General features: G+C 42.2%; 1 protein-coding gene across 2 annotated transcripts in view; it reads right to left on the bottom strand.

The window, feature by feature from the left end:
• Positions 1-22,928, bottom strand: part of LOC124143331 — a 91,054-nt gene that overhangs the window by 22,723 nt on the left and 45,403 nt on the right. Inside the window, exon 3 of one of the 2 annotated variants that reach the window (XM_046512265.2) lies at positions 8,694-8,769. The exons of the other annotated variant lie outside the window; for it this stretch is intronic. The gene's annotated coding sequence lies outside the window, so the exon portion shown is untranslated. The remainder of the gene's footprint in view (positions 1-8,693; positions 8,770-22,928) is intronic. 2 annotated transcript variants of the gene reach the window in all.

Raw genomic sequence — 22,928 nt, 5'->3', positions numbered from 1 at the left:
TGGTATGCACAACGTATCGATAGTGACCGTAACGTGACCTTGACCGTAACGTCACCTTTGATCGGCAATGTTACCCTGGGACAAAAGTGTTAATTATCTGGCGTAGCCAACACGTGGGGTAAGGATTGTGGCTCGGCAGAAGGGATGTGGCGATATAATGACTGTAATACCGGCAAAATATCGATAAATCCTGCCCACAACAGCTGGGTCGAAATAGGAAAACGAGCAAATAGTTTACTTCAACGGTACTTCAATAGTGGTCATAGAAGGGTGATTATTTCTGGAAACTGAGGTTGATTTGGGTTTTCACCCAAAAGTAATGAGTTCTTATCGTAATCAACAATTGATCGAGAAAAAATGAGGGCAACCTCATTAACTCGAACTTAGTTTTCTCAATATTAAAACATAAGGTCATGGTCACACCACATTTCGGGGCGGTCGGGTAGCCTAGTGGTTAAAGCGTTCGCTCGTCACGCCGAAGACCCGGGTTCGATTCCCGACATGGGTACAATGTGTGAGGCCCATTTCTGGTGTCCCCCGCCGTGATATTGCTGGAATATTGCTAAAAGCGGCGTAAAATCAAACTCACTCACGGCACATTTCGTATGGGTAATACGGCTTACTATCGACACCACTTGTCCAACAGGAACTCAGTTACCTCGACATAACGTAAGTATAGTAGGCCATAATGTGGTCTCATCCAAATACTATCCAATAACAGCGACCATTGTGACCAGCCGATACACATCTGGACCCCGACGTGGGATATATTGTGAGGTATCTGTGATAGCCTGTACAGGATGATCGTACCACGGGGATAGTGTACTGTCTGGTCTGATGGACTCAAACTACAGTAAACTACGGTTATAACGAACACGCTTAAAACGAACTTACGGATATAACGAACTTACTTTTTGATCCCGACTATTTGCTGTAGTTAAGCTGCATATATGCGTATAACGAACTACGGTTATAACGAACTAAAATTAGTAGTCCCTTTGAGTTCGTTATAACCGTACTTTACTCTACTGTTATCCACTACAGTTTTGCGTTATATTACGTTTGTTTGTTGTTTAACGCCGCAATCAGCAACATTCAAGCTACATATATGACGACAATTATCAGATCTAAAGATAAACAGCGTATTTGCGTAACCCCCAAAATATTCAAAACCCAATTACTTTCATTTAACTTGCGTACAGAAACGCATGCATTAAATGCAAAACTCAAATGTATATAAACAGCACACGTAAATACCCAATGAAGCTTTTTTAGCATGTGTACAAAGGAGCTAATTTCCAAAACAAAATTAAGAGCTAATTTACTTTCCGAGTCAAGCCTATGTTTAGAACAGTTAATATACATCTGAAACATTATTTCATATTTTTTTAACTGTGGGAAAAATCCAATAGAGTGATGAATAGATGAGTGAAAAAATATTGGTTACCCAATGACAAATGTAATAACTCAATTAAAATAGAAACCCTAGAGTAAAAACTCAATTGCTCAAAATCTGGAGCTCTGGAGCTCTGCCGACAAGCATTGGTTCAGAATACCAATTACAAACCGGATCTTCGCGGGGTTTGATTTACATACAACTGTCAGATGTCATCAAATACCAAGGCATGAATGCACATGTCCTTTCTATATTGTGCCTCTTGTCGCGGATGAATCACATTTTCGCTTGATCTGCCAATTCTTTAAAGGAGTGCGAACCCGTATTCTTCAAAAGTACTGTTATTCTTATCCAACCCATGACACAATGATATCATTGTTTTCCTTCAGCAATATAAGTAGTATTATTAATTTTGCAAAATTTGTATTCTTTGTTTTGAAAAAGCTAAATTATTATTTTTCTGAAAGATTTTTTTTATGATTGCATTTCTTTTTGGAGTACACAAACAATATGTTTATAGAATATATATCATTTACAATCTTAAAAACAAACAAGTTACAAAGTATATCTATAGATAATAATATTTTTCTGAGGGATGTCCAAGTTAAATATAAACATAAAATGTTTATTTTCATCTGTACTTGTATGAATATAAAATCAATTTTATGTCTGTACCAACGTTCTTGTCAAGCGACGTATGACAATCCTCTGTACACGTTTAATGGGCCGATCGCCCCTTATGTGAATGTAACGCCCACTGCAGGTGTATAAGACTGATATCATCGCGCTTCTGCATGTATACATCACATCCAGTCAGTCGCCACACGGACCCCCGGACCACCCGCTTCACTGAGTTCACCCTCGCGACAGCAAACGTTGCTGGGGATTTATTCTAAAGATTCTGACGACAATGTACTTTACATTCTTGTGTGAGGATAGAGGTGTACTTCAGTAATGACATTTTTTCTGAATTACGCCATTTTCCTGCCATAAATCTCCCCCCTACAGAGAAATACGTCACATTAAACAACATTATCAAGAGTAGCGCTTCGCGGGGCATGCTGGGTGAAAACCGGTCATGCGCAAAAGAGGGAATAAAGAGAGCGACGCCATATTGATACAATTTGTTGAAAGGTTATAAACGTGTTCTGTAAAGTTGACAATGTCAGTTTTCAGAATATTTTAAATGTGGTGTAACCTCAGACAGCTGCTAGTTGTTGATTTATTTCTATGTATATCGGGTGCTGAATTGACATAGGAGAGTCCTTTTGATGGCTGAGCGGCTGTTGGGCGTAAATTGGTGAGGTGAAATGGGGTTTAACGTCGCGTCCAAGATTATTGCACTTATATAGCGACGTGCATGCATGTGTGTTGGGAGCTGCTTGTATTAGCCGGATTAACCCCGATTAATAGTGCTAGGCCACTGAGATACCATTCCGCAGTTTAACATGTATACCCCGCTCAAACACAGTATACTGACTCCGAGCCGACCAGTCCTTGTTTTAGCCCCTTAATGCCGAGCGTCAGTCAGGGTAATAACAAGTACCATCTTTTAACGTCTACATGGTAACCGGAGATCGACCCACCGAAATCGTTCTCAGGGCGGCGACTCCGTCCACAAGGCCAATCAGGCGGCCCGAGATGTATGTTTCCCACAGTTGTTTAAAATTCAAACGATAATACGGATACGCCGGTGACTTCACACCGGGTATTAAACATTCATGTCTGGGTATCAGGAACCGGGTGTCACGGGTAGCTTGTTATTGTTACTTACGATGTGTTGAATTAAGAAATTCGCGAAGATTTCAGTCACTTTATACTGATGGTGAACAAAACCCTTTTAGATGTGGTAATGCCTGTATCTAAATACCCTACTTTGACAACATACCCTAGCACTGAGTCACTCTCAGGTTCGACATGGATCATCACAACATCCGCATCACTAGTTGAGGGATACAAATATACTTTGTATACTCTGGATTAGTAGGGCTTAGCCTCTGGAAATGTATAATTTTGATAAAACCAAACAACCACATTTATATTGAAAAGGAGCCCCGGTGAGGTGGGAACCTGTTGAAAATCTAGACTTGCTTCATTTAGAGTAAGGTCGGGGGGAACAATATGGTTCAGGTACTGTAAGACAGACTGAGGGGAATATACCTGTGGCTTTCTCTTTTCATAAGGCGGGCGGTCGGGTAGCCCAGTGGTTAAAGCGTTCGCTCGTCATGCCGAAGACCCGGGTTCGATTCCCGACGTGGGTACAATGTGTGAAGCCAATTTCTCGGTGTCCCCCGCCGTGATATTGATGTAATATTGCTAAAAGCGGCGTAAAACCATCCTCACTCACTTTCATAAGGCCTCATATGAGACACTGTAATTGATACGTCCATATAGTTTTTTGAGCATTCAGTTTTCACTCTAGGGTTTCTATTTTAATTGGGATATTACCTTTTGCATTGGGTAACCAATATTTTTTCACTCATCTATTCATCATTCTATTGATTTTTTCCTAAATTTAGTGCACAATTTTAGATTAAAAAAAACACCATGAAATAATGTTCTTAATATATAGGCTTGACTCGGAAAGTAAATTAGCTCGTAATTTTGTTTCGGAAATTAGTTCCATTGTACGCATGCTGAAAAAGTTTCATTGGGTTTTTACGCGTGCTGTTTTTATTTGAGTTTTTCATTTAAAGTATGCGTTTCTGTAGGCAGGTTAATTGAAAGTAATTGGGTTCTGAATATTTTGAGGGGGTATTTTACGCAAATACGCTGCTTATCTGAAGCTCTGCTGTCAGGCCATAACGTCATATATAATCTGACGCCCCGGGTTCTCCCACACAAAAACGAAACCGTTTTCTGGACATAACGATTATCCTAAGAAATGTGTTAAAAGTATTGATTATCTCTTTTAAGAAAGACATTGCTTGAATGTCTTGAATCAGTGATAGGAGCAATAACAACTCAGTCTGATTCTCCGAAATAAAAAATCTAAAAAGAAAGTTGTGTAATGTGAACAAACTTCTTCGGTTTCGTACGAGTAACTGTGTTGAAAATACGAGAGGCGTTTATTACATCGTCCGGTGTTTATTGAGAAAGAAACATTATTAACCTCAGATTTCATAGACAAGGGTCCCGTTCCACAAAGCGATCTTAGTGCTATGATTGTCGTAGGCCTGTGTTAAAGTATGGAGTTACGATCATCTTAGCGCTAAGATGATGCGCAATAGGTCCATAGAGCAATGTCATATTCATCATAACTATACCTCCACGATACTAAGCTAGAATTAGGAAAGTGTACGAACATGCAAAGTAACACAGGTACTTACGTCTAACAAAGTATATCCCGCTGCTTCAAGTGAAGTGACCATCGACAAGGTCAACACGAAATGACCACCGAATCCCGTGACCTCTTGACATGGCCAAACCCAAATGTTTATAAACTTGCTAAAACTTGACATAGCTCTAATCTACTAATCCCCATTCACATCCCCAAGTCGATAATCCCTTAAGAAGCGCTGAGGGTATTAAGGGCAAGATCGGATTCACAACACGGGGGTGTTAATTCTCAGATTAGCAAACAGTGGACAACAATGCGAGCATTGTCACAATCGCGGATATTACTGTGCAATGGGCTTTTGGCCTTCTTTTTTGTAATGGCGAGCGCGCATAAACCCTGCACGATCGGTTGTGGGGGGACGTCAGGGGTGGGCGTGTCGGGCATTGTCCGGCACAATGGTGGAGCAATGCTTGAGACCACACGAACAAATGGTTTGTTGTTAGAAGCACCGAAGAGACAAAAGGCCAATCGGGAGTTATCTCCCCTACTCAGATGACTATTACCGTCAGGGTCGTGTCAAATTAGTTCTCCTTCAAAGTTCGACGATGCCGATCGTGTTTTGTAACGGACATTAATTAGTGTATTAATTTGAACAATGGAAACGATTTTATCGAACAATTGATGTGTGAAAGTGTTTTTTCTCCCTTGTTAGCGGTCAAATTAGTGGGCGTTTTAAATTAGTCGTTATTCTCCTGCGTGATTTGTGAATATATGCCGAAAATGATTTTGTTGTGGAACGTTTAGGGATATTCCAGGTCATTGTTCGGTAGTTGATATGGTTGAAAGTTTATTCGGCGAGCATAGACTCGGAGTGAAGATGTTACATGAGGGATATTGTGAACATAAATATAATTAATTAATAAAGCGACAAAACCCTTCCATATCCAACAGAAAACTCTGACTTAAGCAGAGTCGATTGTACGATTCCGACTATATCATAAGCATGTGTTTATGAATCACTATCAAATAGTGATGAAACCAGGTGTTCGCGGAAAGGTGAGCGTATCCTGCCCCACCGGTGTCACCCGTCACAAACACATGAAAGGGCAAGGCAATTGTTCACCTGAAAAATCACGGGAACAAATGGTACAAGTCAAAATAGGCAATTGCATCCGACATCATTATTGTCACTGATCAAATTGGGAAATTTCCTCCACATGTCTACCATAGATCATTTTAAAAGCTTCACTGAGGTCTTGAATGTTGTAACCTTGATCAAACACCTTCTGAGCAAGAGTCGTGTGACGCTCTTTGAAATCTTGGTGGAAGGAGCATGCTCGATTGTATCTCAAAAGTTGTGAAATGTAAACATCAAAGGCTGGAGCTGCATGAATATTGCTCGACATGATGGGAAAGTTGACTCTTGGAAAGCTGAAGTCACCCCTCTTGTCATACAACATGAACAAAGACGCCGTAATAGTGAGTGAGTTGGGTTTAACGCCGCTTTTAACAGTATTCCAGTTATATCACGGCGTGTCAGCCTTATGTGGGAGGAAAGCCTGAAGTGATGCAGGTCTCAGACGTTTACCACTTCGGTGAAACCCACGAGCACGGGTATGGTGCAGACAAACCTAGAAACATAATCGGGGCAAACTGGGATTCGAACCCACAATCATAGGTTTCTGGCGTGCCCATGGGACGCAACTCTGCACAGCGAATCGCGCCGCCTTAGACGACTGGGCCACCTGTGCCCCCGACGCCGTAATGGGATCTACAAGAAAGTTACAGGGACCCAACACCCAACCAAAATCCCAAAATATAAAATATAAATATTAAAAAATCAACGCCAAAGAATAATCAGTCTGATTTTTTTGCCAAAACGGATTCTTATGGGTGCGAAAGGCAACACAACAGTGATGTGAATGGATCACTGAAAATCAGTGATGACACCAGGTGTTCGCGTAAAGGAGTGAGTGAGTGAGTTGGGTTTAACGCCGCTTTTAACAGTATTCCGGTTATATCACGGCGTGTCAGCTTAATGTGGCAGGAAAGCCCGTCGCGTAAAGGAAAGAAAACGATCGCTTCGTTTCGATATTCCTTAGTTTCGGCTGGTGTCGACCTCTGTTTAAAGGTGAAAGCACCATCACACTACAATACCCACTAAACATAGCAAAACAATTTATTCATAAGGCGGGAGGTCGGTTAACCCAGTGGTTAAAGCGTTCGCTCGTCACGCTGAAGACCCGGGTTCGATTCCCGACATGGCTACAATGTGTAAAGCCTATTTCTGGTGTCCCCCGCCGTGATATTGCTGGAATATTGCTAAAAGCGGCGTAAAACCCCACTCACTCACTCATTTATTTGCATCCCTCCCCAGAAACACATTTCGTATACTAACAGCTATCCGGTGAATGCATGTTTTGAGCGAGTCGTGTTTTACACCGCTTTTAGCAATATCCCAGCAATATCACGACCGTGAACCAGAAATGGGTTTCACACGTTGAACAGATGTGGAGGACCGAACCCGGGTCTTCGGCGTGACGAGCGACTGTTTTCACCACTAGGCTACCCCGCTGCCTTGTCCGGAATAGAAAGAGCCCGTAGTATCGAGGGGAACAAAGACTGGGAATACCCAGAATATAAATGCCCGCGCTCCGATTTGATCAAGGTTGCACAACAGCTTCTAAAGAAAATGTTTCCTTGAATAAAGACTGACGTCACCCAGCCCGCTTATAGGTGTTGTGTATCAACTATGAGTTGTCCATGACGCACAAGATAGAAGAGACGAATAGCAAATAGCATCAAGGCGCTCCCCTGTCTATTTCTATCAACCTGCGTACTAGACGGGGATGCAAACATGGCCATTGTGTCTCGTGGGTTCATCATTGTTTTGATCTGCAATATCATATTGTACGATGGTCGCTTTGAAGAAACGTCAGGAAATATATTTATATTCGGGGAAGGTTACAGCATAGACTTTATGCCCCTATTCAAATAAATAACAGTGACGAAAACCTTTCCATAATCATAAGAAATCTTTGCAAGAATCTCAGGTGTTATGCCGATTGTATCATGATTGTTTACGAATCACGATCAAATAGTGTTTGATTTTTGTTTACGCCGCACTCAGCAATATCCCAGCCAAATGAAGGCGGTCTGTAAATAATCGGGTCGGGGCCACACAATCCAGGGATTGACATCATGAACATCGGTCAACGTAATTGGGATACGATGACATGCATCAACCAAGTCAGCGTGCCTGACCACCCGATCCCGTTAGTCGCCTCTTACGACAAGCATAGTCACATTTTAAGCAAGCCTGGGTTACTGAAGACCTATTCCACCCCGGATCTTCACGGGTCGATCAAATACTGACGACACTAGGTACTCGCGAACAGGTGAGCGTATTCTGACTCAAACATCCGAGACAGATTTTCTTTGACAAGTGTTGTCTAAACAAGTTATGTTTTTCAAGAAACGGTCCCCAATTATGAAATGTTTGTGTGTAATCAGCTTTGAAGTCGGCACCGAGGCAGTTCATGTTTACTTTCGATGAATCCTAACAAACAGCAACCAACTTCAAATGCCTTTGTCATTTTTATATGAAGAAACCGCATGTGTTCCAATTATCAGTTTAAAAATACATGTATGTCCATATTAATCAAACTGTGCAAAAAAGCTTCAGAATAAAATAATATTGGTTCATTTAAATCAGAAATATATCGCAATGTTGTGACTATAAACGTACTTAAACTGTTTGTTTCGTTCAAAGGTTAGACCAGCATTTAGTCCCAGAAAGTTTCTTATTTCAATATATATACCTACAAATTAAAAAATAAAATCCAATGGGGCCCAGAACAACGCTTAATGTGCTACAGTGGATACAAACAAGACCTGACAATTCATTCTGGATTTGAGTTGGATTCGTATTTTAATTTATTCTCTAGGGTCTGGGTGACAGATTATCTAAAGGTCTGATGCGACAACTGGATATTGCATGAACGCTAAGGAACTTACCGTTGTATCAGTATTGAAATCCATGTTAAAATGCATGAAATGTGAACCTAGAGCCACGCGGTTCCTGTCACGTCATCTGCAATCGACAATGATGGGTATGAAATCGATCCCCTTAGCTGCGTACCTTGGTAATCCCGTGAACACATCAGCCAGACCTACGCTGGTGGCGGAGTTTATAAACGCCAGGGCCAATGTACCAAATCGTTTAGCATGTAATTGCAAATAACCCTGGCTCAGCCAACGGAAAACAACCTTGCGATCTAAGGTGAATTATCTACATGATTAAAGGCTGCAGGTGGGGCAGAGCAGTTTGAACGAACGTGATAGCCAATGGGTTATGTCACCGAACAATACTTAACGTGGGAACAAACGTTTTGACGAGGAAACGGCCGCTGTAATTGAACAAATAGCGCCATAAAGTGGCATTGCGTAACGTCAAGATGGCGGCAATGATTGTGACGTAATACAAGATGGCGTCGTTGTGACACTCGGGGCTTTGTGTAAACATGTAAACACAATGGAGAAACGGCGTTGATTGAGTGGAAGAAACGGCTTAATCGTTGTTTAAGTGATGTAGGTGATGACTGTGTGTTCAACAAGTTTGTGGCCTTGTCATTGCTTTGTCCGTGCCATGCTTACGTAGTAGGTGCATGATAAGGCTTAATCGAAAATGTACCTTGACCTGACAACATAAAACGTCCCGAATATGCAGATGTACATGGGCGTTTTTACTCTATAAAATGGGAATATAACAAGTGTTATGCCTTACGCTTGATAGTTATAGTGAAATATGCAGATGAAGACCAATGAAAAAATGAATTATTGTGTTGTGAAATGTATTCATTTTTAAATGAGGTTAGGAAATACGTTTTTAAACAAGTGAACAAGTGAGTCTTTAGGAAATTGTCAAACGGTATAGATAAGGCAGACTTTAAACACGGGGGGAGGGGGGGGGGGGGGGGGGGGGGGGGGCATGGCTAGTTTATGAAGGCAGCAAAAGGTATGTAGACTTTCTTTGCATGGACATTTTGTATATGAAATAGGAGATGAATTGGGCACAAGACGCTGGTGAATTTAAAAGTATTACAGTGATATATTATGTACTCGTGTACAGTCGAAGAGAGTTTCAAACCATTTCTTGGTTTGTCGTTTAACGCCGCACTCAGCAATATTCCAGCTATATGACGGCGGTCTGTAAATAATCGAGTCTGGACCAGACAATCCAGTGATTAATATCATGAGCATCGATCCACGCAATTGGGATCGATGACATGCATCAACCAAGTCAGCGACCCTAACCACACGATCCCGTTAGTCGCCTTTTACGGCAAGTATGGGTTGCTGAAGACCTATTCTACCCCGGAATCTTCACGGGTTAATTATTTAGAAGAATCCAAAAATATATTGGTCTTAGACGGCATATAAAACATTCGCCTGAACACATCATGAAGTGTTTGGTCGGTCAGGTTCTTCCCGCTTGTCCCGAAGGTGACTCTCAGCAAACATGGCCGACATTTTCCTTTAACTACTGTATTATAACTATATTATTATGTTACAAAGAGACACAGCCTTGTCACATGACCAACATGTTATAGCGTACGGTTTCACTGTATACGCGAACTGGTTCCATATGAAGCTGTTAAATGCTGATATTGATTTTCTCAGCTGAATCTGTCGTGGTATAGGAGTCCACACAATGTGACTATAAAACTAGGAATTCGTATTTACCGGAGAGAATGCTAAAATGACTGGATGAGATAGCCTTTGGTCTGTAAGCATCTATTGGGGTAATACAAAATGTGGTTTAGACAGAGTTCTATTTACATGCATCAATACACTAATAGGACTGAAAGGTTTTGCCGGTTTAATGCGAATGACGGTAAAGTGAGAGTTCCCATGGATGAGACCGGAGTAGGGGTTTCTTGATGTAAGAAGTAAGGATGGACATATTGATCTATTCATGTATGAATTCATGGATTCAATGATTCAGGATGACTCAAGATTCGTAAGGAACATGGATCATGGAAGTCTGGTTCACAGAGGTATATGTAATCATTATGTAATTCTTCAGTTTTTGCTGGTGACTCAACGAAGCGAAATATTCGTCCACGTCAATGTTTGTTGCTTAACGAAGTACAATACTCCAGCGATATGACAGAGGTCTGTAAATAATCGAATGTGGACCAGACAATCCAGTGATTGACATCACGAGCATCGATCCACGCAATTGGGATATGCTGTGATGTATCAACCAAGTCGCCTCTAACGACAAGCATGGGTTGCTGAAGACCAATTCTAACCCGGATCTTCACGATGTCACGCCAGTGAGTATTGCATCTCGCTGGAGGTTTACTTTAGCGTTACATGTATTATATTGTAGTTGAGAATGACATTTCTTTTGGCAAAGTAGTAAAATAATATCCGAAGTGTGGTACAATAACACCACTCCAGGCAAGATGAGATTGTAATGCGCCCGATTTTGAGTGAGATAGTGAGGTTTTACGCCACTTTCAGCAATATTCCAGCAATATCACGCAGGGGACACCCAAATGGGCTTCACAAAATGCACCCATGTCGGGAATCGAACCCGGGTCTTCGGCGTGACGAGCGAACGCTTTAACCACTAGGCCGACCGACCGCCCTCCCCGATTTTTAAAATAAAATAAAATGATCTGTTGACGTCCGCTCATGTATTTCAAACTTGCAATGATTGCAACACACATGGTAGACATGGCTTCATTATTTGTAAAATATGGATTTTGGAGATTGGTCTCAGGACTGTATCATATTTATTTCGCCCCCCCCCCCCCCCCCCCCCCCCCCCCCCCACGCCCATTTTAAGTCACATATGCCTACCCCTGCCCCAATTCCTCCATCCTTTTATTAAATGACCAGTCTCTCAGTCCCTAAATAATATCCACATTTATAATGTTTTTAGTTGCCAAGATGGAACAGTGTCATGTTTCTATGCCCTCTCGCCCCTTTAAATAGATCTTCGTGACACCCCTTTGTCGCTGTGTCATGTTTTCAAGACCCCATCCCCCACCACCCACCCATTATAAATTACCAGTAATTTGTTTCGATGTATTTTCAGAGACTATGCTGGCCATGTCAGAAGGCTTATATTGCTCTCACTAGATGTAGATGATAAACTATGGCAAGGCAAACTTCACCCCACTTACACCTTCTATACCTTCCCCGGCCACGTGTCCACCGTCCTGACGTCTGATTTACAACGCTGCTGCACATACATCCCGATCAATGACGCTGTGGTCTGGTCCGATGTGCCAGGTTGCATTAATCAGTGTACGTAATCAGGTAATGGCCTTACATCAAAGCTCCCCCTTGTCAGATCCGTGGGGATCAAATGCGGACCGTCGATCCTTGAGACAGTCAATGGCTTGCCATTTCATTGCACAGTTTTATTGTAATTAACGTGACAACGAGCAGACGACATGTGACCAGCTGAAGAGACTACGGTATGACGATGTCAGATCAGTAATGGTGGAGATATATCAGCTTTTGTTTTCCCATGCCTCGCTGAGAACACCACAGCCTCGTTCTGGGGACAACATGGTCTCCCTGAGAGCAGACGATACATGACGTAACAACATGGCCGCCAAGATGGACAGCCACAAGTAGATACAAGCCAATTGACCTTTGTGTCACTCGTCTTGGCATTGTTTGAGATGCACACCTTTTGATCGACGACAGATGCTTACTTAATTTGTGTTAACACAACGCGGGATTAGAGATTTGAGTAAACAGTGATCTAGATTGTCAACAGATAGCTAGGAATGGCGGCCCCCTGTTGAGTGACTTCTCAAGCTTTGGTCGACATACCCAGAGGCGAATTTAAACAGATGTATTTGACGCCTTGATTTCTTGCCACAGTAATGTCAGACTGTGATAAGATTTGATTACCGATTACTTCATTACTGATTACGCAATGTAACAGGGACGTCTCGTAGGAGAAAGGCAAACACAATATGTCTACTTTCGGAAACCCATGCTTGCCGTAAAAGGCGACTATGCTTGTCTTAAGAGGCGACTAACGGGATCGGGTGGTCAGGCTTGCTGACTTGGTTGATGCATGTCATCGATCCCAATTGCGTTGCCTTTAACGGCGCACTCAGCAATATCCCAGCTATATGAAGGCGGTCTGTAAATAATCGGGTCGGTCCAGACAATCTAGTGATTGACATCATGAGCATCGATCCAAGCAATTGGGACATAATGACATGCATCAAAAAAGTCAGCGAGCCTGAATAGCCATTTTAAGCTTAGCGCGTTCCGATTGATTGAACTAACGATTAATTGCAATTTTCAATACATTTTATTTATAAGCTTTAAGTTTACCTTAATTCAGCGCCAGAATTTTTTATGTGATAAGAAGACCACCATTACCGTTCGTCTTCACACAGAATAGACCTTGTTTGAGGAGCAATGTCAGTAGGTATTCAGAAGATATTCAAAAGTTCATATCAGCAGTCGTTCAAGGCAACCTCATTCAACAAAGGTTATATTTGGGATAACACTTTTTTAGTAAAGAACAGATTCTAATACTTTTGGGGGGGTTGAGTCCCATCCGGAATTCGAACGTTACATTTGACCCTTTTCTAAATGGCATTGTCTGTTCATAGCGTTCGGCCATGGGAGCCGTGCCAATTTACACTCGTCAGAGGGGTACACAAAGTACGTGATCTTGACTACCAGTTGTCGGTCTTTCATTTTTGTGGAAGCCTCGGTGGCTGCGTAGGTTAGATCGCTGACTGTGTGTGTGTGCTGGCGATTTGATGCCTCACTGTGGCAGTGTTGGTTCGAATCCCGGATGGGACTCAACCCAAAAAAGTATTAGAATCTGTACTTTACTAAGAAAGAGTCACCCCAAATGCATCATTTGTTACGTTTGACCACTTTCTAAATCGCACTGTATGACCTTTTAACTAAACAAAACCCAGCCATTCCACGAACCTACATCTTCCTAAGACTAGACTTCACACCGAATAAAGCCAAGGAATCTTCAAACTCCGGGGGTTGTCACAGTATTCATTGGATTCATTTATTTCTTATAGCGTTCACACTCAAACCGGGGGCACGGGTGGCCCAGTCGTCTAAGGCGGCGCGATTCGCTGTGCAGAGTTGCGTCCCTTGGGCACGCCAGAAACCTATGATTGTGGGTTCGAATCCCGGTATGCCCCGATTATGTTTCTAGGTTTGTCAGCACCATACCCGTGCTCGTGGGTTTCACCGAAGTGGTAAACGTCGAAGACCTGCATCACTTCGGGCCTTCTTCCCACATAATGCTGACACGCCGTGATATAACTGGAATACTGTTAAAACGGCGTTAAACCCAACTCACCATACTCAAACTGATGATACAGGAGCATTATACAATGACAAAATAAATATACAGTTAAACTAACGTTTACAAGTGTTTCATATATCTTAGGTCTAGTTTCAGGCCTACCAAGACTTGCCACATTTTGAAAGGAGCCAAACACAGTACATAACGCTCACCGCAACAAGCCGAGTGCATCACTCATTGAGATCCCGCATTCGGTTTGTTAAAAAATGTTTGTTAAAAATGTGACATATAACTGGTCTATCTATGCACAAAAAACACGTATAAATATATAAAAAACATAGATAAAGAAGATAAAACGCCCTCGAAAGTCCCCTTGGAGTTCGCAACTGTGTGTCTGCTAACCCTAATTGTATGATGTAACTCGATCAAGCATTTAGTGCTTAGTCTTATTACACATCGACAATGTCTCCGTTGCCCACGACACTACTTACAATGTCTAGACCACCTCGTGATGTGCGCACCGACCGTAGAGAACAGTTCCTCTCCAACACATCCTGACAGAAACGGCATTCAAGACAAAGAAATTGACCTCAACCACGAGAACATCCTGATCAGAATTTAATTCCGAAGAATAGAATGTTACCATCACAGACGCATTTTCATAATAGAATCATATCTTATACCACACTGTATATGGGCATGCGAGTGTGTAACCTGTACTATGAGCGTGTGAGTTGGGTTAAACGCCGCTAGTTTGTTTGTTTGTTTGTTTGTTTGTTGTTTAACGCTGCACTCAGCAATATTCCAGTTATATGACGGCGGTCTGTAAATAATCGTGTCTGGACCAGACAATCCGGTGATTGACCTTATGAGCATCGATCCACGCAATTGGGATCGATGACATGCATCAACCAAGATAGCGAGTCCGACCACCCGACCCCGTTAGTCGCCTATTACGACAAGCATAGTCGCCTTTTACGGCAAGCATGGTTTGCTGAAGACCTATTCTAACCCGGATCTTCACAGGTCCAACGCCGTTAATAGTACAGATATAACATTATTCCAGTGATGTTAGGTGTCAGCTTGATTTGGGAGGAGTGAGAGTTTTACGCCGCTTTTACCAATATTCCAGCAATATCACGGCGGAGTAGTAAGGGTAATGATGATTCTGCCGCAACCCCACTTGAAATGGGCTTCACACATTGTACCCATGTGGGGAATCGAACACGTGCTTTCGGCGTGACGAGCGAACACTTTCGCCACTAGACTCCCCCACCGCCCTGATCTGGGATGAAAGGCCAAGGGGACGCAGTGTAGAGCATCTGTTGGTAGGTACTACCCTCAAATATCGATTGTTTGTAATTCAAGGGTGGGTGGAGGATACATAGAGGTTATCACGCGAGTGTGTTTGGGGATGGTAAATATCCTGCATTAGGAATAAACATTGTATTCAGAGATCTCTAAAGTTGCCCAAACTTATACAATGCTACGTTACAGTTAGACACCGATTTCAGTATATTAGACTGTTCTTTTGATATTGATAGCATCCCTGTAGTTTATCCAGATTCCCGATGGTTAATTCTGACCCGATCGCCAAATGACGAGGGCGACGCCATGTTTGTTTATAAACAGTGAAAGTAGTCCCTCCTTGACCTTTGATATTTGCATCTCTATCCGCATATGACCCCAGCGGATATCGTTTTTATCCGTTGGCTTTATCCTGCCGAGAAACCTACCCATTATATGATAAATATTTTTTACTGGATACAATTTGAAAAAAATATATTAGTTTTACCAAACAATACATGTTCTCTGGTTTGTGGATCTCTAGAAGCAGGGACTAAATATCCATGGTCCGGCAGTACCTGTCAGGGAATAACGGGAGTCCATTCGTGACCAACTCGTGTTATTCCGGGACAAGCCGAATAGCGACTCGTGACCCTCTCATGGCCATTTTTGCGACCGGGTTCCGTCTTAGCGGAAACGGGCATACCTAAAACAACAGTGTTTCCCCATATATATTTCAGATGCAATGTAAAGCACATCGGGACATTATACAGTATGATTGAACACATTTAACTGGGTATATTTTTAGATGCAAGACATATGTAAAATCAAAAATTATTTCGGAGACGAAGACGAATAACTTGAGTGAGTGAGTATGGTTTTACGCCGCTTTTAGCAATATTCCAGCAATATCACGGCGGGGGACACCAGAAATGGGCTTCACACATTGTGCCCATGTCGGGAATCGAACCCGGGTCTTCGGCGTGACGAGCGAACGCTTTAACCACTAGGCTACCCGACCGCCCCACGAATAACTTGAAATCATGCGCGCATTCTGATTGGTTTGTCGTGTTTTCGCACATAACATTCATCGATAGGGGGACGAGTCTTCTTGCAGGGTACGGAAAGGGGCGAGTGGTGACGGAAAGGGGCGAGTGGTGACGAATGACGGGAGTCACCTCTTCTTGTCTGATCTGGGTCAAACCTGTACCTCGGTGTCAGTATAGAGCCGTGACGTCACGACACGCGCAACAAAAGCTGGGAAAACATACCAGGAACAAACATGTCCTCTGTCAATATTATGTAACAGTTACGTCAACGTACTAAAACGAAGAGCTATTTTGTACGACACACATGGCAGTCCGACAAAACCTCTCTTTGAGAAGCCGAGTCTACACAGCGCGGATTTACACTGGAGCCCCGATTTCACCAGGAAATCTTTTAAAAGCAAACACTGCCAAGTGGAACAACGTATTTTCGACGACAGCCAACACGTAATCGCCATGCCTCCACATTAAATGATCCCAAATAGATCCATGTTTGCTCTGCAAGCTTTAACCGTCAAGGCGTTATTTGATTTCGTGCCATTTTGTGGGATTTCTCATGTCCTTCCAGGGATAAACATCGCTGCGTTATATAATGGCAATATCTGCTCAAAATATCACGGGGGACTTAAGACAGATTTCACAAACCTTGAAATTCAAAAAGAATTTGGCCAGCATGTTACCAAAAATATGACAATCGTCTTGAAAGTATGTCGGGATGGTTAATTTGAGATCTTTGATCAACGAAGCCATATTGGTTGCCAACGGCAGGGTGAAGGTCGCCGTTATATCAAAGTGGAAATTGGCGTGGTGAGACGCATGCGCTTTGATGATAAACTGAATCGAAGGTCGGTTATTGTACTTGTTGCCAAAATAAAAATCAAGTCTCAAGTCTTTAAGTAATGTCTGAATGATGTTGCTAGATTGCCGCATCAACATTGTTGAGGTCTTGGCAGCGTATTGACTGCACACATCACCTGACGAGGAGGTATATCCCTGTCAAGGAATGTTCATATTGCAAGGTTCGTCTGCACTGGTGTATTACTGTGTCTCTGTATAGGCGAACCTCGTTAATGTGGAAGATCCCTGTGAAGTAATCCGGATTAAAAAGTGTCCGGATTATCGAATAATTGTAACTAATACATGTTCATTGTGAAGGTGAATATCCCTCAAAATATTTGTCCGGAATACAGGGTTTCTGGAATAACGGGGTTTAAATGTAGATACCAAACGTTCTAGAGCCCAGAATCCTTTATTCACAAAGTGAGATACCCCACTCAGACACATTATACTCCGAGCCGACCAGTCCTAGTTAAACCACTTATAATGAAAATACGAAACGCAGTAGGAATACACTCTCTGATTCAATCTCTATTCTTTTCTTCTGCTGGGTTCACGATGAAGATTAGGGCACGGGTGCAAAGATGCGTCCCTTTGGTACGCCACAAACCTATGATTGTGGGTTCGAATCCCGCTTCACCCCGATTATGTTTCTAGGTTTGTCTGCACCTTACCCGTGCTCGTGGGTTTCACCGAAGTGGTAAACGTCTGAGACCTGGATCACTTCGGGTTTTACTCCCACATTAAGCTGACACGCCATGACATAATTGAAATACTGTTAAAAGCGGCGTTAAACTAAACTCACTCACACACTTTCTAGGGATAACAGCTGCTGATGAGAATCCCGCCCCACCTCCGTACTAAATCTCAAAGAACTATTTCCAGACTTCCTTGTTGTATTCTTCCTGAAAACGTCACTACCCTAATTGAGAACAAACGCTGCGTTCTTTACATATCAACCAATACACAGACCAAACCACGACCAAACCTACCGATATTTCCCAAACGCAAATCACCGCTCTTAAAGACAAATGTTCCAATTGAAAACTGTCTTTGGCTTGGTTTAAAAGCAAATTTCACGACTCAACGTTCTCTTTGTGGCCAAGGCATCCTCGCCCCTTTGCAAATTGTCCTATCAGAGTTGTAGATAAACACATAGCCCCGCGCCGGGTCGTGTTCGGCGTCACCGCCCTGTCTCAACATACAACGGAGGGTTCCAGGTATGTGGGTCGCCGAGATAAACACACGTCGTCAGTGCTAGGTGTCAGGGGCATCTTCAAACAAGGACAAGAGGGGGATGTCTGTAGTTCGAAGATGGCGCATCGTTTGTTCGTATAGGCGGGCCAATTAAAAGAAGCCGTGGAGTTTAATCTTAAGCGCTCTGGGAATTTAAGGAAAGCAGGTTTTGTTAAACATACCAACATTGCAGCAGACGGTTGGACACTTCCGAGCAACGACGTCAGTTGTATGGCGTTGGGTTTTTGTATGTAATATTTAACCTGGCCGTTTTTATAAATGTTATAAAACTGACTTTACCAAATGAAACAACTGGCTGCAATCTTTAGACTTAGAGACGTTTAGTAGGCGTTCAAAATAATCCAATAGAAATTGGTGAGCTGAGGTTTAACGTCGCGTTCAAGATTATTTCATTTATAAAGACATCGAGCTGACCAGTCCTTGTTTTTGTACCTTGATGACGAGCGCCTGACAGGGCAACATCAAGTACCACGTTTTAACGTCTGTCAGTATGACGCAGCCAGGGGATTTTACCATGGACCTTCCGCTCTCCGGGCAGACCATCTATCCACTGCACTACAGATACAGCTGGTAATATTAAGAATACGAGACACTGTGTTATATGGCAGTGTAATTTATTGTTAAACAATGATCGTAACTGTATTTCCTTGTTTCTGTTGAGTTTCAGTAGAAGTTCATTTCATTATATTTGGACAATGATTAGTTGTCAGGGATGTAGTACAATTTAATGTAAGCAGTGGAGAGGAAGTTATAATATTTAGAATCTCGAATTATCCATAAACTTCCGGAATAGCATGCATGGATTTTAAGCGTTATAGAAACATTTGGCATATTCTGGGATGTTCAAGTGACGCTGGACTGGTCTAGCACTGTGTAGAAAGTGCTGGAAGCTATTTAGACTATATACGTGGAGCGGCCGCGTGCCTGTTTCATCTCACATCTCATTTCACATTTCTTCTGACATTACATCAAGACCAGCTTTCGTATGAAGATCACTTTACTCAGGTGTTCAACCGAGGCCTGTCTCGGAAGCTTGAGTGAGTGAGTATGGTTTTACGCCGCTTTTAGCAATACTCCAGCAATATCACGGCGGTCGGAAGCTAGACCACTGTTGCGGGGAGATGATTATTATTCTTGTCATTGTCATTTCCACTGCTCTCACAGTTTATACTGCCATTGAATATTGTACTACCACTCTAATGTGTACTGCCATTGTAATTGTTGTGCAGTTATTTATATTGATTTGTAAACCTAGTGAATATTTGTAATGCAATTGTGATTGTATACCATTTGTTGCTCATGTACAAGTTCATGTACGTACATATTTCTGGGTTAACATATTGTTTCAATTTGGGAATCGACACGTATCAGTTGAAAATAGTTATGAACAAAATAATAAGTAACACAGATGCAAATTAATAAGAAATGAAACTAAGTCCAATATTATGCATAATAAGGTTATTTTTTTATCATTCTACAGCCCATGCATACAAATCACAAAAGCCAGTATTGATTCCGTGTAAGTACGATCAAACTGCCCATGAATTCCAACCAGAATTGAACTTTCTAAAAAATGTGTCCGAAAATGCGAATTTTATAACAATTTAGAATCTGAAATTGTAATTATCAGCTTAATCTACCAATCAAGCTCCCGAGTTCTCCATTACGCTTCGGTTCATAATTCAATTATTGAACGAGTCACCGAGCAATTTGATTGGATAATCGTCTCCCTAACATTGTTACATTGTAATACGGTGTATCTAAATTGCAGCTTATTACATGTAGATTGTTCTGCATTACATACACTTTTAGTGCATTTTTATCTAATACACCGCAATGTAAATATCATTCACCACAATGTAACTAAAATACATTAAAAGTGCATCATGTTTAAATTGTAAAGCATTATATCTCAATTTCAGTGCATTACATTCATTTTAAAATTCAGTGCACTATATTTCATTATAATTTAGTTATATGTAGAGTTGGTTTTGGTTTGGTTTGTTTGTTGTTTAACGCCGCACTCTGCAATATTCCAGCTACATGACGGCGGTCTGTAAATAATCGAGTCTTACCAGACAATCCAGTGATTAATACCATGAGCATCGATCCACGCAATTGGGATCGATGACATGCATCAACCAAGGTAAAGTTGGGTATGACAAGCATCTTATACTTAATATGTCTAAGACATGTATGTGGTGCCGTGTTGTAAAGGCCCTGGAAACCTCACGACGATAATGAGAGAGGGTATACGGTTTTATGTCGCCTTGGCAGTACCTAGTTTATGTTGGAGTGAGTGAGTGAGTTGGGTTTATAGCCGCTTTTAACAGTATTCCAGTTACATTACGGCGTGTCAGCTTAATGTGGAAGGAAAGCCCGAAGTGATGCAGGTCTCAGACGTTTACCACTTCGGTCAAACCCACGAGCACGGGTATGGTGCTGACAAACCTAGAAACATAATCGGGGCGAACCGGGATTCGAACCCACAATCATAGGTTTCTGGCGTACCCAAGGGATGCAACTCTGCACAGCGAATCGCGGCGCCTTAGACGACTGGGCCACCCATGCCCCCAGACTTATGTTAGAAGGTATGAGACTATGAGATGGGACATAACTGTTTGTGGTGTTGCAGCATCAACAGATGGGCGAACATCTTCCCGAGGCAAGGGAGTTAACTGACTATTAAAATAGAAACTGGACTTTTAAAGTCAGTTGACCCTCTTGCCTCGGGAAGATGATGGGCGAAATGATCGCATATCGGGAATCAAACCCGGACATGAATCGGACAGGTGAACACACTGACTACTTGGCTGGCCCCGCTACAGTCATAGTTAGTGAGTGACTGAATGTTGTCAACACACTGCACCACCACAGCTACATAACTGTGACATGTACGACATTATGTACCAAACAAGCCAGTGGTTGATAGCATGAGCAACCGTCCATGTCGGGGCAGGATGTCCCAAATTTGTGTAGGCTACACATTGTACCCCCCACCCTCATTAATATTGTCCAAACAACAGATTATCAAAAATATTAGTTTGATAATTATTTCATATTAAACATTGAGAGAGGTGGGGAGTTTATTGAGATTATTTCTAACATCGGCATTGTTAATACAATTCATAAATCTGTCGGATATTTCAACATGCACTAATTTATATTTAGTTTGTATTATTAAATCTGTATTATTTGAAATGGTTACAGGGATTTGATAAAGTGATAATAAAATGTATAGTCCCTCTGTTCATAAGCAAGCTTTCAATTCTCTTTCTCAATGCATCTTAGAATAGTGTGTCGTCTGCTTACCCAGCTGGAGCCATCTGGTAACAATTAATCACCAGTTGTCAATTACCCACTGGCCTGTTCCGAACAGTGGAATGCCCTCCTGCTGAGTTCAAAGAAAACCACCCTGCACCCTTTTGAGCAATTTTTCACCCTTACCCACAATATGTAGGTGAAAGTTGGATTCGAACCCACGATCATAGGTTTCTGGTACACCAATGGGAAGCAACTAGAAAGTTATAAATGATTGGGCCACCTTTGACCCACGTTATAGACATGGGCGACGTAGATGGCCTCAGCCGAGGCGTGCTTAAAAATCAAGGACGACAGTAACAGCGTCGATGATGCTGCGTCGACACGGACATAACGTATGGATTAGGTAATCACGGGAAAACCGTTAAAAATATTCCTGGCTTAGATACAGAAGATTACCGCATTTCCCGGTCTAATCCAGGGATGAGTGACTTCAGCGGATGACGACCGTACGTGACAACTTGAATTATGATCAGAAAGATGCTGTACTTTTTACAGGATATGTCACAGGCAGAACTGGCATACCAACGAGAAGAACGATTCCTGAAATTATCCAAGTCTGGGAGAGCGTATTATTCGACAACGTATATGTTTTATTTACGAGCGTCAGAGACCTTAGCGAGTATCTCTATGTGCATATAGAGTTACTTCGCTGGCTATTGAACGAGGGCACACCTCACGTATAATTATGTTGACACGTTTAGGAGACGGAGAATTTACATGGAAGCCGGAAAACTAGATTACCGTAATCTCGGCGCTCGCCGGAAAATGTCGGCCATGTTTGCTGAGAGTCACCTCCGGGAAGAGTGTGAAGAACCTGACCGACCAAACACTCCATGATGTGTTCAGGCGAATGTTTTATATGCCGTCTAAGACCAATATATTTTTAGATTCTTCTAAATAATTAACCCGTGAAGATTCCGGGATAGAATAGGTCTTCAGCAACCCATACTTGCTGTAAAAGGCGACTATGCTTGTCGTAAATGGCGACTAATGGGATCGGGTGGTCAGGCTCGCTGACTTGGTTGATACATGTCTTCCATCCCAATTGTTTGGATTGATGCTCATGATGTCAATCACTGGATTGTCTGGTCCAGACTCGATTATTTTACAGACCGCCGTCATATAGCTGGAATATTGCTGAGTGCGGCGTATAACAACAAACAAACAAACAAAATC

This window comes from Haliotis rufescens, unplaced genomic scaffold (genome assembly GCF_023055435.1).
Source record: "Haliotis rufescens isolate VD_foot unplaced genomic scaffold, xgHalRufe1.0.p SCAF_14, whole genome shotgun sequence".
NCBI lineage: Eukaryota > Metazoa > Mollusca > Gastropoda > Lepetellida > Haliotidae > Haliotis > Haliotis rufescens.
Note: the sequence above shows the minus strand (reverse complement) of the source record. Positions and strands in the feature narration are given on the sequence as shown.